At 42.7% G+C, this 21,927-nt stretch overlaps 1 protein-coding gene across 4 annotated transcripts in view; it reads right to left on the minus strand.

Annotated features, from left to right (window-relative positions):
* The window catches only part of FGF13 (fibroblast growth factor 13), a 1,132,668-nt gene that overhangs the window by 855,324 nt on the left and 255,417 nt on the right, over positions 1-21,927 (minus strand). The window lies entirely within an intron of this gene.

Below are 21,927 nucleotides of genomic sequence, written 5' to 3' on the forward strand. Positions count from 1 at the left end.
TCTGCATAAATAATCATTGTTGCCCAACACTGATATTCTTTTAATGTTCATTGAAAAGTGTTGTTTTTTTGTGTGCAGTACGCCTCCAGTTCACAGTGGATATTGCATCTCTCATTTTGACCTACAGACACAAAACACACTTCTGCGGGGAAACATCCTTTACAACGAAACTTTTACAACGCAGTACTTTTACAACGCAGGTTTTACAACGAAAACCATTACAACGCATTGCGCTGGGGGGCGCTCTAGGATGGGGAATAGATTTAATGTACTATCCAACACCTTCCCTAGTGTCCACAGGGACTGGAGTTGGAATAGTAAATTAAACTATTCACTATCCAGCACCCCAAAGCGCTATGCGTTGTAAAGGTTTGCGTTGTAAAAAACGCGTTGTAACAGCATGCGTGGTAAAATCATGCGTTGTAACGTCATACATCCACTTCTGTGGGCGGTTTTCCACCCTAAACACGAATACAGAAGTACTGTGTGTGTTTGTTTTGATAGTAGGAATGGAGAGAAACCCCCAACAGGCAATAGAGAAGGGGAAGAAGAAAAAGTTAGGTATTTTTCTACATGGAAAATGGTTTCCCATGGAAGCAAAAACAAATACATGTAGATTACTGTATTTATACACACAAGCACCCCTTGAGATCTGTGAAAGTTGCAGACTTTACTGGATTGGTGAAGGATATTGTCTTTTGGACCAATTTTTTAATCCATCTTTCTCAGGTTCCTTCTCCATGTCTCCGCCCTATAGCGCCTATCCTCCCTAGTGAAACCCTCTGACATTGTTCAGCCTCCTCAGCTGAAGGAATATTAAATGTTTCTACCATCTTTATAAGGATATGGGGCTAAGTGAACTACTGATTCCAGTCTGTTGCAGTATTTAGCCACAATGAGTCACAGCCTCCTTCAGAAAACTGTTTACTGGTCGTAAAAAGGAAGAGATTGGATTTTACTCCTTAATACGCTCTGTGTATGTCCCACTCTTACATTCCAATAGCATGTTCATTCTGCTGGATACTCACCATCGACACATAGTAGCAAGTATGTATGGGCACCATGGTGTATGCACTACTGTGGATACCCCTCGGTGCCCTTACATAATTATGTAAGTGCACGGAGTGTTATGCACTGCAGTGCAGTACAGTGCATAACTCTCTGTGCCTTTACAGAAGTATGTTAGGGCACAGAGGTAATCCATTGCTGTGCATACCCCTTGGTACCCGTACATGGTTATGTAAGGGCAATTGAGGGGCATGCACTATACCTTTACTACCTAAAACTTTTACCCACCCCTAAATCCTAAAAAGACCTTTACCACCACCCTATACCTGTACCCACCCCTAAACCCTAAAATAAAACCTTACTAAGCCATACCCTTACCCATCCCTAAACACTAAAAATGCACTTACCACCCTTTGCTCTACCCACCCCAAAAAACATAAAAACACCCCATACCCCTAAACTTAAAAAACAGCCTTACCCATCCACTAATCCTCAAATTTACTGGCCCTCCATTGGCCATCAAGCTGCTAGTGCGCAGTGGGGACGTGAGGTACCCCTTACAATGACCATCCTGAATGCCATCTTCACGGCATACAATGATGCCCACTCCAGAATGCTGTGCTCTTGGTGTTTTATTGTAACAGTTAATAAAATGCACACCAAACACGTTTCGACCACAAATCAGCCTTGGTCACTAGTTGGTAGCCATATTACAACTAGTGAGCATAAACACTCCATCATCATAAATCAAGTCCTCGCACTCCACAATGCATTGAAACCAGAGTTGGCATCTTGGAATGGAGTACACAACCTGGAAATGAATCCAATCACGGTACAAAATTCATATACATTCGAATGTTCAAAAAAATTAACTTTGCTCCATATTATATTATACACAGATCTCATATAAATAATCCAAACATCAAAATAGTTACTCTTTGTGAATAGGGAACATGCCTGTTAAAACAGCACTGATAATTAGTAAACCTGCACATTGCCTCAGTGCTACATCTTAGTATGTGATGGAGGTTAAAATGAACATAAAAGTCAAAATAACAATTCTAATTGTGAAAACAAAATGATGATTGTGAAATTAGTTATTGTCACATTGCAGGTTCAAGAGGGATTGCAACATAACTATCAAGATACCAAATACACCACAGGGAAGATATATTTTTCCATAAGGTTCTTGCACCATCCTGTACTGAAGAAAGCAAAAAAAAAGCCCAAGTGGGCAAAAAAGATAAATTGATATCAAAGAGAACCCAATGGGAAAAGCTAACATTTCTGTGGATTATAGTCTTCCTCTTGGGACTCTCTGAAAAAACAGTATCCCAGCTGCCTGAATGAGAATAATGATATCTATTAAAAAACATTAATAGCATTATAAAGCAAACAATAAATATGCAAATCCTAGGCAGGCAGCCAACCCCAAACTGTGTTAGGAGTTTGCTGTAGGCAGTATAAGGTAGGCCTGCGACACCATCGGGGCAAAATACAAGAAAAATGAGGAAGAAGACCGCTTTTCGACCCTTATTAGACCCTGGTGCAATACCAATAAAAATGGTGAGAGGGTTTGCATGGCCCTGGAATGTGTTTTTGTTTAGGGGAGGAGTGCCGCAAGGCCCCCCTCCCTGAGCCTCATTTGGTCCTAGGACCTCATTCCCCAGGGCCAGATATATTATAAAGGGGAGGGGGTTCATGGCCCCCCTCCTTGAGCCTCTTTAGACCTTGGGCAGCTTATCCTTCAGAGTTGTTTTTGTTATTTTAAAGGGGAGGGGCCACGTGACCCCTTCCCCAAGGCACATGGACCCGCTCCCTGAGCCTCTTTAGGCACTGGGGATCCCATGACCCAGGGGCGTTTTTTTTATTTTAAAGGGGTAGGAGCCACATGGGCTATCTTCTTATGCCTATTATCGTCTTGAGGATCCATCCCCCAGGACTGTGTTTTTATATTGAAAGGGGAGGGGAGTTCTGCACCCTCTTGCTCACCGACCGAGCCTTTGTATGGCCCTGTGGTTCCCCCATCCCCCAGGGCCTGATATATTTTAAAGGGCAGGGGGGCAGTGTGAACCACTCCCTGCTGGCCTCTTTAGGCCCTGGGGACCCATGCCACAGGAACTTTTTTTTTAAAGAGGACTCCCTGACCAAATTATAGGCTTCCTGGGGCCTGAGAAGGTTTGGGGAGAGGGTCCACATGCACCCCCCTATGCCTATAGAATGTCATTTGACTCCAGGGTTGGCTCCACAGGGCTTTTGATAGCTCAGGGCGGGGGGCCATGTGCCCATCTCCCCTTACTGAATGTGGCCCTGGGGGTGGACTTCCCTAGGCCTATAACAGCTCAGGTAGGGGGGCTGTGAAGCACCTCCCCATATTTAGTACGGCCTCTGGGATGTGGCTTCCCAGGGCCTAAAATTGACAAATGAAGCCTGGGTCGCCATCTTTTTTCCCCCAATCCTGCTGGACTCCTTTGGGATGGCAGCAGACACTGCTGATTTAATTTGTATTTTAGCCCCGGGGGTCCCTCTGGATCCCCCCATGGGACCTAGGGGGGGCACGTTATCCCTACCCTGTCCCCTTATATATTTTTGTATTTACCACTGCAGGACAGGGGACTAAGGGGCTCATTACGATGGTTGGGTCAGACAACCATTTAAGCGACAGTCCCACATATACAATTATAATGGGACCGCCACTGCTGCGCTCAGATTTGCACCTTTAACATAGCGGTAGTGGCTGCTGACAGCAGCACTGCAGCAATGTTCAAAAGAGCATGTTGTGCATTTCACTGTACTACGTGCAGGCACTACACCGTGCCTGCCACTTGGTGCAGTGAAATGTAGGGGGGGCCATGGGTACTCCCCAGTGCACCCTCACCTCCCCCAACGGAAGGGGGGCCCGCAACGGGCCCCTGAAGACATTCTCTGCGAGCCTTTCTATGGCGGTTCAACCGCCACAGAAAGGCTGGCTTCTGCCGGCATCATCATTGTGCCAGCGGAGCATGCCGCCATTGTGAGCATGCTGACCACTTCGCCAGGCAATTGTGATGATTGCTACTGGCGGAAAAGTGGCAGATGGACTTTCCATCCGCTGCGAGACCCACTGCCATCATAATGTGGTGGGAGATAAATCTCATAACGATGGAGGAATGATTGCCACTGCCAGTCGTAATGAGCCCCTCAGTCCCTGCGTCCTGTGATGACTACCCGCAAGATTTTTCTGATGTTGCTGGCAGCCAATCATAGTGCTCAAACCTGCAGTGGTCTGACTCTCATTAGGGCGAATTGGCCTAAGGGAAAAATGATCCCTGGACCAATCAGAATGCTCCATTTTACAAATTGCCACTCCCACAATAGTGTCTCCAGCTTCTTGTGGACCCAACTGTCCAGATATTCAAATATTTTAACCATAAATTTCACACAAAAAAATTACTGAACGCATTTACACCAAATCACATTTAGCACCATCTGCTGACCGAGATCTAGCTTCCTGTCAAAGTTTATGTAATTTCGTTCAGCAGTTTTTGCTGTAGCCCTTCTTAAGAAAGCCTATGGAAAAGGCATGGGAAATCTGAGTTTTGTGGATATTCGTCAAACTGAGCCAAATTTATTAGCAACACAAAAACCGCTTTTCCTCTGGAACAGCTGATCTAACTATAACTACCCAGTGGCAACTGACACCGGGTCATATATACATATACATATGCAAATATCTTGAAAGTCTGGCAGAAACGTTCAAACGTCACAGTAATAACTCCAAAATCATCACAAGGTAAAATGTATTCTGATATCATCATCAAATCCCAAAAGTATTAGTTGCAATGTGAGTCATACACATATGAGAATGAAACACAACAACCAACACGTGTTTTGCAACTATGTGTTTAATTTGATGATGATATTGGATTAATTTCACACACAATCCAGTATGCTGTGAAATACCATCAGGCAGAACAGCAAAATACTCCAAAAGGAGTTTACAACAGTATTGCTAGGAGATGGGATCTGACAAAGATGGAATGTGCATCTGAAGAATTCTGCTATCACATCAGGCTCTAAACAAAAATGTCACACTAAAGATATAATAAAGTAAAAACAAAAATATTGACATTGAATGGAACTAGCGGATGTATGACGTTACAACGCATACTTTTACCACGCATACCTTTACAACGCGGTATTTACAACGAATACCGTTACAACGCATAGCGCTTAGAGGTGCTGGATAGTGGTAAGTATAATTTTCTATTCCAACTCCAGTCCCCGTGGACACTAGGGAAGGTGTTGGATAGAAAATTAAACTTATTACTTACCCTAGAGCGCCCCCCAGCGCAATGGGTTGTAATGGTATGCGTAGTAATACCTGCGTTGTAATGGTAGTGCGTTGTAAAAATTTCGTTGTAAACGTTGCATACCGGAACTAGCTTGTTTGCGGATATGATCCTAGTGAGAGAGCAAAATACAGTCACTCAAAGTGAAGTTAACCAGTGACTTAAGAGGGCTGACCCACTGCCCCATGCGATAGTGGATGGAAGCAAAATGTGAATGACTACAACAGACCAATGGATGAAGGGAGGCAGCTGAAAGCCCTTATAAGTAAGTATATTATATATACGTTATTCAAATCAAAAGGTCTTGGCTGACCCAAACTTAAAAAGAACAAAAATGTTTTACTGAAATAGCGATGGCTCCCTGCGATCACCAAACGTGTGCACTTCCAAATTCCACAGTCTTTATCATTAAAGTATAATGAAGAGGGTCAGACAAGTACATAGACCTCAAATGTATATTGTTTATTGCCTGCTTAATGCTGAATTCTTTCCAGAGCTTGCATTTGGTTTTAATTCAAGATTGAGCTATAAGTGAATTAAGTTGAGATGTTCCCTTGGCTTCTTCATGTCTCCCCATCACTCGTAAATCTTTGTTGAGTGCTTACAGATGTCACAGTCAATAACTGCGTCATAGGTAACTCATCCAGAGTAGAAAACGAAGTATTTTATGGTTTTTTTTAACCCTAGCCAATATTTGAAAGGTCAAATGCTCCTGTACAGAAGAGCGACTGATAAATATTCATCCACATAAACGCACAATTAAAGATATACTAATTCAAACACAATTCCTAACACCATTCTACATATTCCATTTACTTAACGGCGTATTATCAGAAAGCTATTGCATAATAACATGCATTTCTACAAAGGAAAGGACTTTACTACATAACAGTTTAGGCTACAGCTGGCAAACATTTTTAACTCATCAAAGTGTAGTGCATTATGTTTTGCATTCCAGTGCTGCTTGGCAGCTGGTTCTGGGAAGGTATTTTCACCAGATGTCATTAGAAGATGGACAGACTGTGATGCATCAGCTGCCTTTTGCGATCAAGTGGCAAACATATGAGGTTTGAGAGCATAAAAGAAAGAATGACATTTTTCAAGGGGCTGGTTCAAGAAAACTGTGCATGGCAGAGGCTTCACCTGCTCTTGCTACGAAGCACAGTACAACTACTAACTATGCAAATTACATAAAATAGGTCTTGAGCGTGGACGATTTACTTAAAAAAAGTTAAAGTGGAGTTATACATAAGTATGATAATAAGATTTCCACTTACGTTAAAAAACCAAAAAAGCACTGAAAGGTTTGCCTATTGGTCATAGTTCCTGTCCCAGCTGTTGTCCACTAATGATGTCCAACTGTTTATTTTTCATGTTGACTAGCTTTCAGTCCACCATGTCCACTAGAGATTGAAATGTATGTACAAGATCAGCTCCCACCTAAGTCATACCTGAAGCTGTGGCCAAATTACTGTCTCACACAGAGCCCTCTGACGATTTGATGGAGGTAAGTTCCTTCATCTAGGTCTCAAAGCTGACATCCACCATTTTTGTTGATGCAGGTTTCTGTCTACCAGTACCTGCCTTGGAGAAGAGCAATAGTCTCAAAGGTTTGTATTTGGACATAGGTCAAGTAGTGCCGTGGTGCATGTCTCAGTAGTAATGAGATTGCTGGGTATGCTTGATGTGTGGATGTCTCAGCAAGGCCTCTGCTTCATGAAATCACACTTAATCAGCATGTCAAGATCTCTGGACTCAATGCCAACAAGGAGACGAAGTAAGATAATATCTCAAAGTGAGGTATTGGGTAGACAAGGAACATCTACCACCATAACCTGTGATACTGAGAAAAAAGGGTGCATTCAATGTTCTTGAAAGGGGCTAAAGTGAGCATGGCATTGCACTATGCTGTTAACAGGCTAGAATTTCACAGTGAGTTTAATTTATTTGTGCAGCTCAGACTCCCTGGTCTGCTTTTTCAGTTGTCAGATACAAGGCAGATCTCGATTTCGAATATAGTTGGTGCAAAATAACCACGCTGGTAATGGAACAACAAGGAACTCTTGTCTCAGACCACATTTTTCACTGTGATCCAGGGTTGCTTAGGTACTTTGTTATGTTAAGTTATGTTACATTGGTTAGGTTTTTATAAAGCGCACGGCTACTCCCAAAAGTGTTCCAGCACTAAGCAAAGAATCACATAAAAGTCAAAGTGTGAGGAATGCGAAGACAGCCAACAGCAAAATGTATTAGCTTTGGAAAAGCCAAGTATTGAGCCTTTTCCTAAAGGTGAGGAGGTCCTGAACCTGTTTAAGGTCCATGGGGAGGCCATTCCACAGACAGGAGACAATAGCCTGGAATGAACCACCACCAATCCTGGAGAGAGAAACCTTCGGAACAGGGTTCAGAAAATGAATGGAGGATCTCATAGTACGTTGGGTAATGTAGCGGGGAAATTTTAGTCCTAGGTAAGGAGCTCCAATCTGAGTGAAAGCCTTAAACACCAGTCAAAGCTTTAAATTGAATTCTCTTCTGAACAGGAAGCCAGTGTAGGGAAGACAGCAAAGGGGATACATAAGTCCTAGGGGCTGCCAGAAAAATCTCCCTGGCAGCCGTGTTTTGGATTACCTGCAGACGAGCAATTAGGTAGCTAGGAAGTCCCAGGTACAGAGAGTTAGCGTAGTCCAGGCGCGAGGAAACCAAGGCCTGGACAATGTTTGTTTTGTGAGGGACAGATAGCAGAGGCAAAAAGTTACGGACCATTCTTAAAATCCTGAAACAAGTCCCAGCAACAGATTAAATCTGGGATTTCATAGAAAGCGTAGCATCCAGTCTGACTCTGAGGTTCTTAATCGTAGTTAGGGAATAGCTAGGGGGGACAGGTTCTGCTGCCATCAGCTATTCCAAGTCTCACAGGGAGGGTGGCTGAAAAAGATTATCTCAGACTTATCCGGGTTACATTTCATTTGATTGTCTTTTAGCCACGAGAAAACCTCTGAGAGACAAGCATTGATTCCATGACCGTCAAACACGGCCCCCTTCTCACATGTGAACAACAACTGGGTATCGTCTGCATACAATATAATTTTAGCCCCGTGTTGTTCGGCCAAAAGTGCAATAGGGGCCAGATATAAGTTAAATAGAGTTGGGCTTAAAATAGATCCCTGCACGACCCTGACATTCATAGGAGGAATATCAGCAGAAAATGCGTGGGACCATATAGTCTGAAGACGATTACATAGAAAAGACCTAATCCATATCAAGGCCGAGCCACCGGCACCGCCCTCTGCTAGTCTTTGCACCAATCTATTGTGGGGGACAGTGTCAAAAGCCGCAAAAGGTCCAACAGAACCAGGACTGCATTGCCACCCTTGTCAAGTATGGCTTTTATAGTTTCAGACACTTCTATTAGGGCTGATTGAGTGCTGAAATTTGCCCTAAAACTTGACTGATTAGGGTGCAAAAGGTGATTGGCCTCGATGTGTTTGGGAATAATAGAGTTGACATATTTCTCCAAAACCTTGGAGAAAAAAAGGAAGCAAAGATATGGATCGATAATTACCAGCTACCTCAGGGTCAGCTGTAGTATTTTTTAGCAAAGGAAGAATTATGGCATGTTTCCAACAAAGAGGCATATGTCCTTCATGCAAGGAGTTGTTAATGATCCGATTTACAGTGCAATTGATCACCTCAGCTACAGTAGCTGGCCAGAAATAAGGACTATGCACACTGTGGCCCACCAGCACCAAGAACTCCTTACTTTTACTATGCTGCAGTCCTCTCTCATTTCTGACCTCTCACCTGGAACATCAGGCCGCCTTCTTCTTTTACATCATGGCAACCATTTTGGCTGGTTCTGCATGATCTGGGGTGTGTGACCTGATCCCGGTCTGTTCTGCTTCTATTGCAGCACCCTGGCAGCTCGGGTCTGTGGTACTGATGTCTAGTGGCATAGATGGAACAGTGGGGTGACTAAGAGCCCTATGGGAGGCAGTCATTTTGGATCCAGCCAATTTCAGCCTCAAACCTGGCCTACATCCAAATGTGCCTCACAGTGAGAAATCTGAGGTAGAATAAAAAAGCCTCGAAGGAAAAGGTATAATTTTCTAAACGATCCACATTTTAGGTTTTACACAGGTATGCTGATGTCAGTGTGTGTTCCGTACAGGAGGAAGGATTAACTAAAAGATACATAAGGTTTGCTCAAGGGAGATTTGTGAGTCGATATGAACTGGTGGGAGTTAACGTAAATGTTTCAAATTTCTTGTCTCTTGATAAAGTATGGCACTGGCAGCATTCAGATGCAAAAAGACAGAGCAAATTTCATCATCTATTTGTTTGGATAAACACATTTTGGCCAAAGCTTGTACACAATAGAAAAACACAGATGATTCTACAGAAGGAACTTTAACACTGGCCTGTTTGAGCAACAGAACGGAATGTCATGTGGTAAGGCTCTTTGCTTAGGGACAGTCTCTCCCTGCCAGGACTGAAGCAGCTGGAGCAACCCATTGCCCCTTGTGAATGAGATTGGTTTACACCATCACATTCCTGTGTTGTGTGCTGTAAGGAGGTAAACCTCCTTTACCTGGTTTGTGACTATGTTGGCCCTGCAGCACACAGCATTCTCATGTGTTCCTATTGCTCCTGTTTAGGACTGTGGTTCCTTTCCAGGACTAGACACTCACAATTGCCATTGTTGCAGTGCCCACTGTTTGTGTAGTTTGTCACACACTATTTCACCCTGTATCCCATTGGAGAGATGACTAGTTGATATTCAACTTTAGTGGTTCACATATTCTTGTTTGTAGATGAGGAATTAAGGGAAGGGCAGGGAATAAAAACCATTAAAAGAAAAACAGATATTAGAGTCGTAAATACCCAAAGAAATTATGGTGCAAGAAGAATTATTTTTTCTATGAGATCAAAATATTTGATTTGATTTGATTTGATTGTGGAATTTATATAGCGCAGGAATGCCCAGGGGTGTCTAGGCGCTTTGCAGAGGGGATTGCCGGAGATGGTATATTTTTAGTTTGAAAAGAGCCATGTCTTTAGTAGTTTTCTGAAACCGAGCAGTGTTGGGCAGCTTTTGATGTTTAACGGAAGCAGGTTCCACAGCCTCACAGTACCCAAGGCAAAGCTTCTTTCTCCCTAGCTCGCTTTCTTGAATTTTGCTGTCTTGAGGAGTTTGCTCAGTGCTGAGCGTAGGTGCCTTGATGGATGGTACCATGTGTTGTGTTGCTTCAAGAATGCTGGGCTATTTCCGTGAACAGCTTTGTATGCTAGACATTGGGCTTTGAAATCTATTCTTTTCTTCATAGGAAGCCAATGGAGTTGTTTCAAGCCTTCTGAGATGGACTGTAATTTGGGAACATCTAGCAGCATTCTGAGGGCAGCGTTTTTGCTCGCTGAAGTTTAACCATGACCTGTTTCTGAAGGCCTAAGTATAATGCATTTCCATAGTCCAGTGTAGCCATGGCTAGGACCGTTACTAGTGTTTATGCTTCAGGGGGAATGAAGGAGCGCACTTTGCGGATTGATTTTAGTGTTAGAAAATCCAAAGAGACCACTTTGTTTTTGCCCTGGTGTTTGAAGGTAAGTCTGTCATCAAAATGGCACCCAGGTTCCTCACTTTGTGGACTGGGGTAGGGTGAGCACCCATACTGGCAAGCCACCAGTTCAGAGACCAAAAGGATGTGCGGGCCCAGTAGAGAAACTCAGTTTTGTTTCCATTAAGTTTTAGACAGTTTGTCCCCATCCACTGGTTTACGTGGGGCATGCATTGGTTAAAATGCTGAGTTGTTTCCTCAGGCTTGCTAGAGAAGGACACCACAATTTGGGTGTCTTCAGCGCAAGATATAAGTGTACAGCCGAGTTGCCTGATGTACTTTGCTAAAGGGGGTCACATTATGGTTGAACAGGGTAGGGCTTAAAGAGGAGCCCTGCTACATCCCACAAGGCAGTTTAAACTGCTCTGAGCAGGAGTCCCCAACCTGAACATAGTGGCATCTGTTGTTCAGAAAGGATTTGAGCAGTGCTTGAGCGGAGTTTTTGATTCCCTCCTCTTGGAGCCTTCTGATTAGGATGTCATGGTTCAAGGTGTCAAAGGCCGCCGACAGATCCAGCAGGATCAAAGCGGCCTTGGCACCGTGTCCAGTATTGTCCATATCTCCTCTGCTGCCATGATCTTGGCGGTTTCAGTGCCATGTCCTTGTCGGAAACCATACTGTGAGGAGTCCAGCAGGTCTGCCGAGGAGATGAAGGTCGTAAGTTGGGAGTTAGGAATCTTTTCCAGGGCATTGGCCGGGAAAGCAGGGTGACCAACCGTCCGTAAATTTCACGGACAGTCCGTAATTTCGGACGTCTGTCCATTGTCCATGAAGGATTCTTTAACGGACGCCATTTGTCCGTCATTTTAACAGGGCACCGGTTGCCCCACCCTAAAGCCGGCACAGCTTGCACCCACCTCCCTTCTTCACTCCGATGCTGCACAAAAACTCCTCAGATACTCAGCAGCACTGGAGAGGCACAGCGGGATGGCAACCCTCACACCTCCAGCCCTTGATGACCTGTTAAGAGGTGCTTCGAAGGTGACTGAGAGGGAGGGGCTGCAGGTTCAGGAGCAGCGACATCTATTCACATGCAAACAGCCCTGAATGTGTCATGTCTCTGCTATTTAGAGGGGGGCTCACACATTCCATTTCTAACCAGGGCCCCGAACATCCGAGACTCGGCCAGATTACACCCCTGATTACACCGAGGCAGCACGTGGTTCTCTTCACAGAGCGTAATTACTGTCTCCAAATTATAAGCAAACCTCGGTTCTTCAAACATGCAGTCTATAATGTAAGAAAATAAAGAAATGGCACAATCGCACCCACACTGATTAACAAAGTATGGAGGACAATCAGTTAAATCAGTTCTCTTAGGGTATCTCCTGTAAGTACTGTACATCACAGTGGGGGGTGGCATTTTGGACAGAGAGCCTGCCTTCTCGTTGTCTTGTGCAGGAGGGGGCGAGGAGCCCAAGATGGTACTAGAATACTGCATGCCCACCCCTGTGGATCCTGTTCCCTTTCCTGTGATGGCTCCTGCCCTCCCCTCAGTGAAGGATGAATAGATGTGTGAAGGAGTGAAATGATAGATGGATGAGTGATAGGGTCAACGGATGGATTCATGAGTGGATGAGTAGATGGATGGATGGGTTGGTGGATGGATGGATGGATGGAAGGAAGGATGGCTAAGTGAAAGGGTCGATGGAGAGAGAAAGGGAGGATGGATGGATGACTAAAATAGTGGATGGGTGGAAGGATTAGTAAGTGAAAGGATGGCTGGATTGGTGAAAGGGTAAATGGCTGAATGGATGAGTGAATGGATGGATGGGATGAAGAGTGGATGGATAAGTGTACAGATGGATAGGGTGAAAGGGTGGGTGAATGGATGGATGGATAATGGAGATGAGTGAAAGGATGGATGAGGGGATGGATGAAGGGATGGATGAGTGAAATGATAGATGGAAGGATACATGATGGATAGGTTTGCAAACGGTTGAATATGTTTGGAAATGGCTGGGCTTACTTATATACTATTGCGCGACCTCTCATGTGTCTGTAAAACGTACCTATTGTCCTGAAGTTTTGTCCTGAATTTTGACCTCCTGTCCTGAATTTGTGTCCTGAATTTTGACCCTTTGTCCTGAATTTTTACACTCACCGTCCTGAATTTGCACCAATGCCAGTTGGTCACCCTACGGAAAAGGGGTCCTTGCAATTGGTCGGTAACTGCTGTTGTCATTGGGATCTAGATTGGATTTTTTTATTAATGGGAGAATTGATACTATTTTCCATGTGTCTGGAGAGACACCTGTGATAATCATTCCTTTAAAAAGAATACTAAGTTGTTCACTGATTGTATTGGGTGCCAAATGGAATATGTTGAGAGGACAAGGGTCTGAGGGTGCCCCGGATTTAATTGATTTAATTGTCTGCTCTACCTGTTCTCTGTTTGGTGGCACGAAGGAGAAAGAGAGCAATAGCATGCAGGAAAATCATCAGACATTGATACTGGAGCTCTGGAGATTTATAGGAGCAGGAGCCCGGGCATGCTTAAGATGACTAAATGCAGGCCTGCAGATCCAATGCTCAGTAAAAGGCACAGGAGACGTGAGGTATTACTGCAGAGTGGTGTAAGGTTCAATCCCACTCACCAGAGGGTAGGCTTACTATACAGACCTTTCAAGAGATGGAACTCAAATGACACCTGTAACGAGCAGACAAAAGTTCATCTTACATACTAGACTATTTCATCATTGAATTAGGTGGCAAGCACCTCTAGAAGCTAGGGGCCTAATATAGAAAGGTATTTTGTGGTGACAAAGCCTGAAATTCACAAGGACATGGAGTATCTGATTGCAAAATACCTTGTGTAGTGTACAAAAGCCAAAGCGCTTTGCAACCCATTTTGAATTGCAAATAGAAGAGAACATGAAAGGAGCGTCTTCCTCCTATTTAAAAGTCACAGTGATATATATGAATGGATAGTAATCACGAAAGATTCACAATAAATGTAGAGCTCCTAAAAATAGTAAGTAAATGGCTGTGTTAATCAGTTAAAAGTGATTGATTAGATTACGGAAGAACAGGAGTTCCTACAGTGTTTCTTTACATGTTAGAAGACAAATAGTAAAGCTACAGATTTTCATTTTCACAGCCATTGCATCCTAAATGTCTTTGATTTCTAATCATTAAAACACCACTCACTGGCTAAATAAAACAAGACAATATACGTGGTATCAACTGCCTGAACTTATGTACTTTGGCACTGGTTAAAGGAAAACGTCGGCTTAACATTTGCTATAGAAATACAAAAAGTTAACCCCATTTCAATGCGCTTCTAAATGAAATGTTAACCCAGAATTGTTGACTGATTTCAATTAAACAAGACGATTGAGTTGCTTTATGTTTACTATAGTCCGTAAATTCTGGTTGACAGGTTAACAAGCCACAGAACTATCAGTTTCGAAGTCATTTGCTTCCTTCCATTACTACTTTCAAAGTCCCTAATTCCAAATGAATGGGTTATAAAAAATAACTAAAGCTAGCAAAAACTCACAACCTTGGATATATTCCCAACTTAATTGCTCCAAAACCTACTGAAAGTCAATTACATGTCCCCCCTCTTTGAGACTTGGGACATTTGTTAGACAAGATAAAAACTGTATACACAATTTTGTGATTCTTGATGTAGTTGTAAGTATATTTTTTATCAAGGACCCACTACAGCTCATTGGTCCAATATGCCTGTTTAAAATCTGTAATTCGTAGGCGCCATAGCATCCGAGTGGTTCACCTACGTCATTCATGTTCTTTTTATTTTCATCATGTAAATCACTGAATGGGGCAAGTAAGAGCTTTGTGCACCCAAAGAACATTATCTTCTTCTTTAACTTGACATGGTTAAGACGGTATGGATTTGCTTCTTCGTCCTCTGTATAAACCTAATTCTAGGACGTAACGGTTGCCAATGAGGTACATAAAAAATCTTAATAGTATTCTTAGTTCCTCTTTCACTGAAAGGCATATACTGAAAGTCTAATTTGTAGGAAAGGCATAATTCTGTTAAATGATTATTGACGTAGGCATTGGGCTCCAATTATTACGCGGCAATTCACAAAAACAAGCACCTTTAGGAGTATTATTGGCATACGACAACAAATCATAAAGTTACTCATTTCATGGTAATCACAAAAATATCGTAGACTATGATAAAAAATCCACACAAATGTAAATTAGCTCTCAGTGTCTAATGTGCAGAAAATCTGCAGATTTATAGTTAATATTTAGGCATCTGAACAAACTATGCTTTTTTTTCTCCATCTGCCCGGGAAATATAGCAACGTTTTCCCCAACCAATTTGCACAATTACTCATGCTTGTTTGGTCCTTAAAGTACATAAACTTCTGACAGTACGTCTAAAAACATTAAAAGAGTTTGTTAATATGAACAAAAGCACAACTTTATGGGTTGTCACAACTTCTAATTGGTCAATCTACCACCCACCGTCTGGGTACACCTATGATAACACTCCTACTCCTAAACAAATGACTGCAGAAAATCCATCCTGCCTGCACTTTCTCAGGGGTCATATTGTGCTAAGGGGGTAGGTTATGTCAATGGTTGCACACTTTTTTTGAGTACAGACAGCTCCATATTTATTATAAAATATAATGACAAATAACATGGTAATAAAATATTCAGAAGAGACCATTTGATCATGTCCCCCATGTCATTACATATTTTATAGAGGTACCCCTTATCAAAAAATATGCCTTCAACGATGAACATCTCATGCTAATTCAGGGCAAGAATCTAAGTCGAATATTACCATGGCACGGATAACTTCAGACGGAATGTCTACTCATGTCAAAGTTGCTCATCATAAATGATTAAGAATCCTACAAAAGACAACGCGACAATTCAGTGTTGAAGACTGAAATGCAGGAAACTAAATACATGTTTATAGGTGAACAACGTTTACAACGAAATTTTTACAACGCACTACCATTACAACGCGGGCATTACCACGCATACCATTACAACGCATTGCGCTGGGGGGCCCTCTAGGATAGGGAATACGTTTAATTTTCTATCCAACACCTTCCCTAGTGTCCACGGGGACTGGAGTTGGAATAGAAAATTATACTTACCACTATCCAGCACCTCTAAGCGCTATGCGTTGTAAAGGTTTGCGGTGTAAAAACCACGTTGTAAGGGTATGCGTGGTAAAAGTATGCGTTGCAACGTCATACATCCATGTTTATAAGCACATTCCTTTCTGATTATCTACTAGTGCACAGAGCAACATTAAAGAGTCGTTCACACGCAAATCCAAAACAGTTTTCTAACTCATTCAGATCAAGTTGGACGGATTGAAAAACATGCTTTACAAACAAGCCTGTAAAGTTATCCTTCCACAGAACAGGCTGCTCACAACAACATTTGAATTTCACTCATATCTCCAATAGAACGCATAGTATAATGGGTTTACTAGTCTTAATACTTTGTTGCAAAATCAATAGAATAATGCAACAATAAACGTAATTGAAGACAACTGAAATGTATGTATTTATTGAGAGTATGCATACTGTCGTAAGAGTTACCATTGAATTACTTCAAGGTACTTTGTGACTAGAATCAGTCGGAGTCGACAGAAAGGAGAAGTTAGAGTCAAGTCAGTGAAGGCTCCAATCAAATAGTCAATCAATCAACCAGGGTTTGTAAAGCATGGCTATGCACCTGTGAGGGTCTCAGGCCCTGTGGGGGTGGGCGTGCAGCCCATCAGACAAAGTGTTGAGTTCCTCCGAAGAGCCAGGACTTGAGGTCCTTCCTGAATTGCGTCAGCAAGGGTGATTTTCTGAGGTGGTTGGGTAAGGTGTTTTCCATGTCTTGGAGGTGAGGTAGGAGAAGGACATTCCTCCGGTTTTAGCCTTGCAGATTCGTGGGACGGTAGCCAGGGAAAGCTGGGTGGAGCCACGGTGTCTGTTGGGTATGTGGAATGTGAGGCAGTGATTCAGGTATGCGTGTCCGTTATTGTGAAGGGGCTTGTGTGCGTGGGTGAAGAGATTTTAAGGTTATTCTTCATTGACTGGGAGACAGTGGAGGTGGCAGAGGTGTTGAGTGATGTTGCTGTGATGGGGGAAGTTGAGGATTAATCTTGCTGTGGCATTCTGGAGTCTACAGAGGAGTTTCTGGGTGTCTGGGTAGTCATCAGTTACTGACCTAAGAGATGTGGAGTTTAATTTTATCCTAGCCATAAATTCCTTAAAAATGTTGGGTTCAGTGACTTCTACAGTATTTATTCAGGAACTCCTATGTTTATTCCATTTCACGTCTTAAATTGAAGATTGTGTGTGCCACTGCTGACTGCAGGATTCTGCTGGATGTGTAATTGGGGAGAGGCCAATGCCCACATTAATTCTTGACCTCCACCACATTTAGCCTTGTGTGCAGTTGTGCCATTGCTATTGGAGAAAGATGCTAGCCTAGAGCAAATAATGTTACAATCTAATCTAAGCCAGCCAAGACAAAGCACACAGCAAATTCGCCTGGCAGCTAATTTGGAGATGAGGAGGATTCTTTATCATACAGAGCACTTCATGCTGATAGTCTTTACCATAATGTTGACCTGGGGAAAAATGGAAAGCTCAGATTTGAATAAGACTCTTGAGTTCCTAACTTTTGATGGGGTGGGTGTTGGCGCATCTAGGCAAGAGAAAAACTCATACCTCAATGAGATGGATTCTGATCTTCCCACAATCAAAATTATGCTCTGCCTCCATTATCATTTCAGAAACGCTTTTCACCGCGAAAATTGTATGGTCCAGAGAGGTCGATATTAGAAATAGTAGAACTAATTTGGTAAATTGTTTTGTAACTGGAAGCAGCTTTGGGCAGGAAAAAAAGAGATGACCCAAGAAGTACTCCATATATTACCTTCTGAGCAATAGATGCCATTGGTCCAATCCATATTTGTAGACTGCAACTAGAGAGGAAAGACTGAGTCATTTAAGAGGGATTCAGTGACACTGGGGCATTCCTTTAGTTATGCACAGTAAAACGTCATAGAGTAATATGTCATGGTTGTGGAGATGTGGACTTTTAAGAGGGTTTTATTCTTGTTTGAATGCAAGGAAAACTACTATATTCAAATGTCACCAGCTAACACTGAATGGTCCCTAGGTTTAATACTCTTCAAATATCCTTGTTGCCCCTATTTTCTGCATATATTGCCCTTTTCCTATAGATAAAAGCAAGAAAGCTACCATCATAGGGAGTAACGCTCAACTTTTGTAGATGTTATCTACCTCTCCAGTTTTTGTGACTGACATACCACTGCTGAATACTGCAACAGAAAGTTGCCCCACATAAGGTTGGCCCTAATATGTTAGCTTTCTCTGAATATTGTGGCTCACATTTCGACATTACATAAGCCACATTAAACAAACTGTCTACATTTTCTCCAACCTGTTGTTGCCCTTCTGTTTTGAAATGCACACTAAGAAATGCTATTAAATTATCAGTGGTTACAATATGCCATGATGATCAATAGGCTACTAAAAATCAAGTTTACTAAAAAATTCTGGATCACACATCAGCAGTTCTCTGATAACTCAATGTTTACTGTTAACATGATCATACATCAATACAGCAGTCTTTCCTTCATCAGTAATGCACATAGAAGAAATCTCTGCTTCTTAACTTGATAAATCAGTCAACTTAATGGCTAATGTGTTGGGGAGACATTCTTTACATCGCATGCGATACATCGCATGCCATTACAATGCAGTTATTACAACGACCACGTTGTTACATCGCAAACCATTACAACGCAAGACATTACAATGACTTGCTGTAGGGGACAGAAGGTGTTGGATTTAAAATCCAACACATTCCCTACTGTTGCACAGACTGGAGTTGGATCAATTTGGTATAATTTACTATTTCTGCTCCAGTTCGTGCAACACCAGGGATGGTGTTGGATTGTAAAAGATGCTAGCCTAGAGCAAATAATGTTACAATCGTCTAAGCCAGCCAAGACAAAGCACACAGCAAATTCGCCTGGCAGCTAATTTGGAGATGAGGAGGATTCTTTATCATACAGAGCACTTCATGCTGATAGTCTTTACCATAATGTTGACCTGGGGAAAAATGGAAAGCTCAGATTTGAATAAGACTCTTGAGTTCCTAACTTTTGATGGGGTGGGTGTTGGCACATCTAGGCAAGAGAAAAACTCATACCTCAATGAGATGGATTCTGATCTTCCCACAATCAAAATTATGTTCTGCCTCCATTATCATTTCAGAAACTCTTTCCACCGCGAAAATTGTATGGTCCAGAGAGGTCGATATTAGAAATAGTAGAACTAATTTGGTAAATTGTTTTGTAACTGGAAGCAGCTTTGGGCAGGAAAAAAAGAGATGACCCAAGAAGTACTCCATATATTACCTTCTGAGCAATAGATGCCATTGGTCCAATCCATATTTGTAGACTGCAACTAGAGAGGAAAGACTGAGTCATTTAAGAGGGATTCAGTGACACTGGGGCATTCCTTTAGTTTTGCACAGTAAAACGTCATAGAGTAATATGTCATGGTTGTGGAGATGTGGAGCTGTAAGAGGGTTTTATTCTTGTTTGAATGCAAGGAAAACTACTATATTCAAATGTCACCAGCTAACACTGAATGGTCCCTAGGTTTAATACTCTTCAAATATCCTTGTTGCCCCTATTTTCTGCATATGTTGTCCTTTTCCTATGGATAAAAGCAAGAAAGCTACCATCATAGGGAGTAACGCTCAACTTTTGTAGATGTTATCCACCTCTCCAGTTTTTGTGACTGACATACCACTACTGAATACTGCAACAGAAAGTTGCCCCACATAAGGTTGGCCCTAATATGTTAGCTTTCTCTGAATATTGTGGCTCACATTTCGACATTACATAAGCCACATTAAACAAACTGTCTACATTTTCTCCAACATGCTGTTGCCCTTCTGTTTTGAAATGCACACTAAGAAATGCTATTAAATTATCAGTGGTTGCAATATGCCATGATGATCAATAGGCTACTAAAAATCAAGTTTACTACAAAATTCTGGATCACACATCAGCAGTTCTCTGATAACTCAATGTTTACTGTTAACATGATCATACATCAATTCAGCAGTCTTTCCTTCATCAGTAATGCACATAGAAGAAATCTCTGCTTCTTAACTTGATAAATCAGTCAACTTAATGGCTAATGTGTTGGGGAGACATTCTTTACATCGCATGCGATACATCGCATGCCATTACAATGCAGTCATTACAACGACCACGTTGTTACATCGCAAACCATTACAACGCAAGACATTACAATGACTTGCTGTAGGGGACAGAAGGTGTTGGATTTAAAATCCAACCCATTCCCTACTGTTGCACAGACTGGAGTTGGATCAATTTGGTATAATTTACTATTTCTGCTCCAGTTCGTGCAACACCAGGGATGGTGTTGGATTGTAAATCCAACACCTTCTGCCCCCTACAGCAAGTCATTGTAAAGACTTGCGTTGTAATAGTGTGCGATGTAAAAACACGGTTGTTATAACGACCACGTTGTAAGGGCATGCGATGCATCGCATGCGTTGTAACATTGTGTATTCATGTGTTGTTAGTTAGGAGTGTGAAAAGTATGGGAAGAACTGTTGGTCGATTGATGAGCTCCTCAGGTCGGGGGTTGGGGCTAGCATCAGTCTAAGAGACTGAGTTAAGCCCTCTGAACTGGGGGTCTGGTTTGCCAGCCTTGGGTATCAGAACAACTGGATTGGACTACGGGCTTTTGGAATGTTCAATCATCCTTAATACCACCATCTTTCATATCTCCTCTTTGATGCTGTCACTCACTTTGTCAGAGAGCCTGTCAACTACATTTTGACAAGCATGCTGTCCCCAGTGTCAATACCATGGGTACACCAAGGAGTGAGCCTGGAGGTAAGTAACAAAAGTTAGGTGAACTGCCCCAGCAAGTGGCAAAAGTTACCCTGGGGTCAGGGTACGGGAAAGAACAACTCCTTCTACTGACCCATCTTGGTCTTTGGCAGACAGGAGGTCAGGGAAGGCTTACTCTCCTCCTCCACACCATCATCTATTACCAGTAGCATGGTTACTTCAGACCTCCCAAAGTGAAGTTTGTTGCAGTTTACATGCAACACCATGAAGGGGTTTCTGGAGTTTGTGAAGTCCACCAAGTAGGTGACCTCACCCTTCGGGTCCTCGATCTCATAGGGCAGGTCCACTGGTCCTTTAAGGTCTGAGGCTCCACAATCTCCATAACCTGCACTTTTTGGTCAGGATGGAACTCCACCAGAGTGGCCTTTATGTCATATCAGTGCTTTATTACTTCCTGGCAGCTTCCAGGTTCTTAGCTGCTTCTTTCCATAAGCACTTCATCTGAGACCTGAGTGCGTATGTGTAGCTCACAACATCTTGAGAGGATTTCCAGGGAGCTTGCTCCCACCCCTGCTTGAAAAGACTAAGGGGTCCAAACGCAGGGTGGCCAAACAGAATCTCAAATGTGCTCAACACTATGAGGCCCCTCCCTGTAAGTAGAAAAGAAGGCATGGCAAGAGCATGTCCCACTTACACCTCATGGGCTATGGTAGGCCCATAAATGCCCATCAGAGTCTTGCTGAACAATGCAACAAGCCCAATTGTCTGGGGGTGGTATGCTGTGGTGAATTTGTAGTATACCCCACTCTCATATCATGTGGACTTCATGTAGGCAGATATGAAGTTGGTACCTCAGTCTGACACAACCTCCTTGGGGTAGCCCACTTGGGTAAATACCAACTAAGTGCCCTGGCCGTGACAAGCACAGTCACTGTCCTCAGAGAAATGGCCTCAAGGTACTATGTGGCATGGTCCACCAAGAGCAGGATAAAACTGTTCCTAAGTATGTCTTTTGATACAGAGGCTCAACAATATCTATATCTATCCTCTTAAAGGATGTTACCACAAGTTGGGGTAAAAGCAGAGGGGCCTTTTGCTTTGC

This window comes from Lissotriton helveticus, chromosome 4_1 (assembly GCF_964261635.1).
Source record: "Lissotriton helveticus chromosome 4_1, aLisHel1.1, whole genome shotgun sequence".
In the NCBI taxonomy this organism is placed as follows: Eukaryota; Metazoa; Chordata; class Amphibia; order Caudata; family Salamandridae; genus Lissotriton; species Lissotriton helveticus.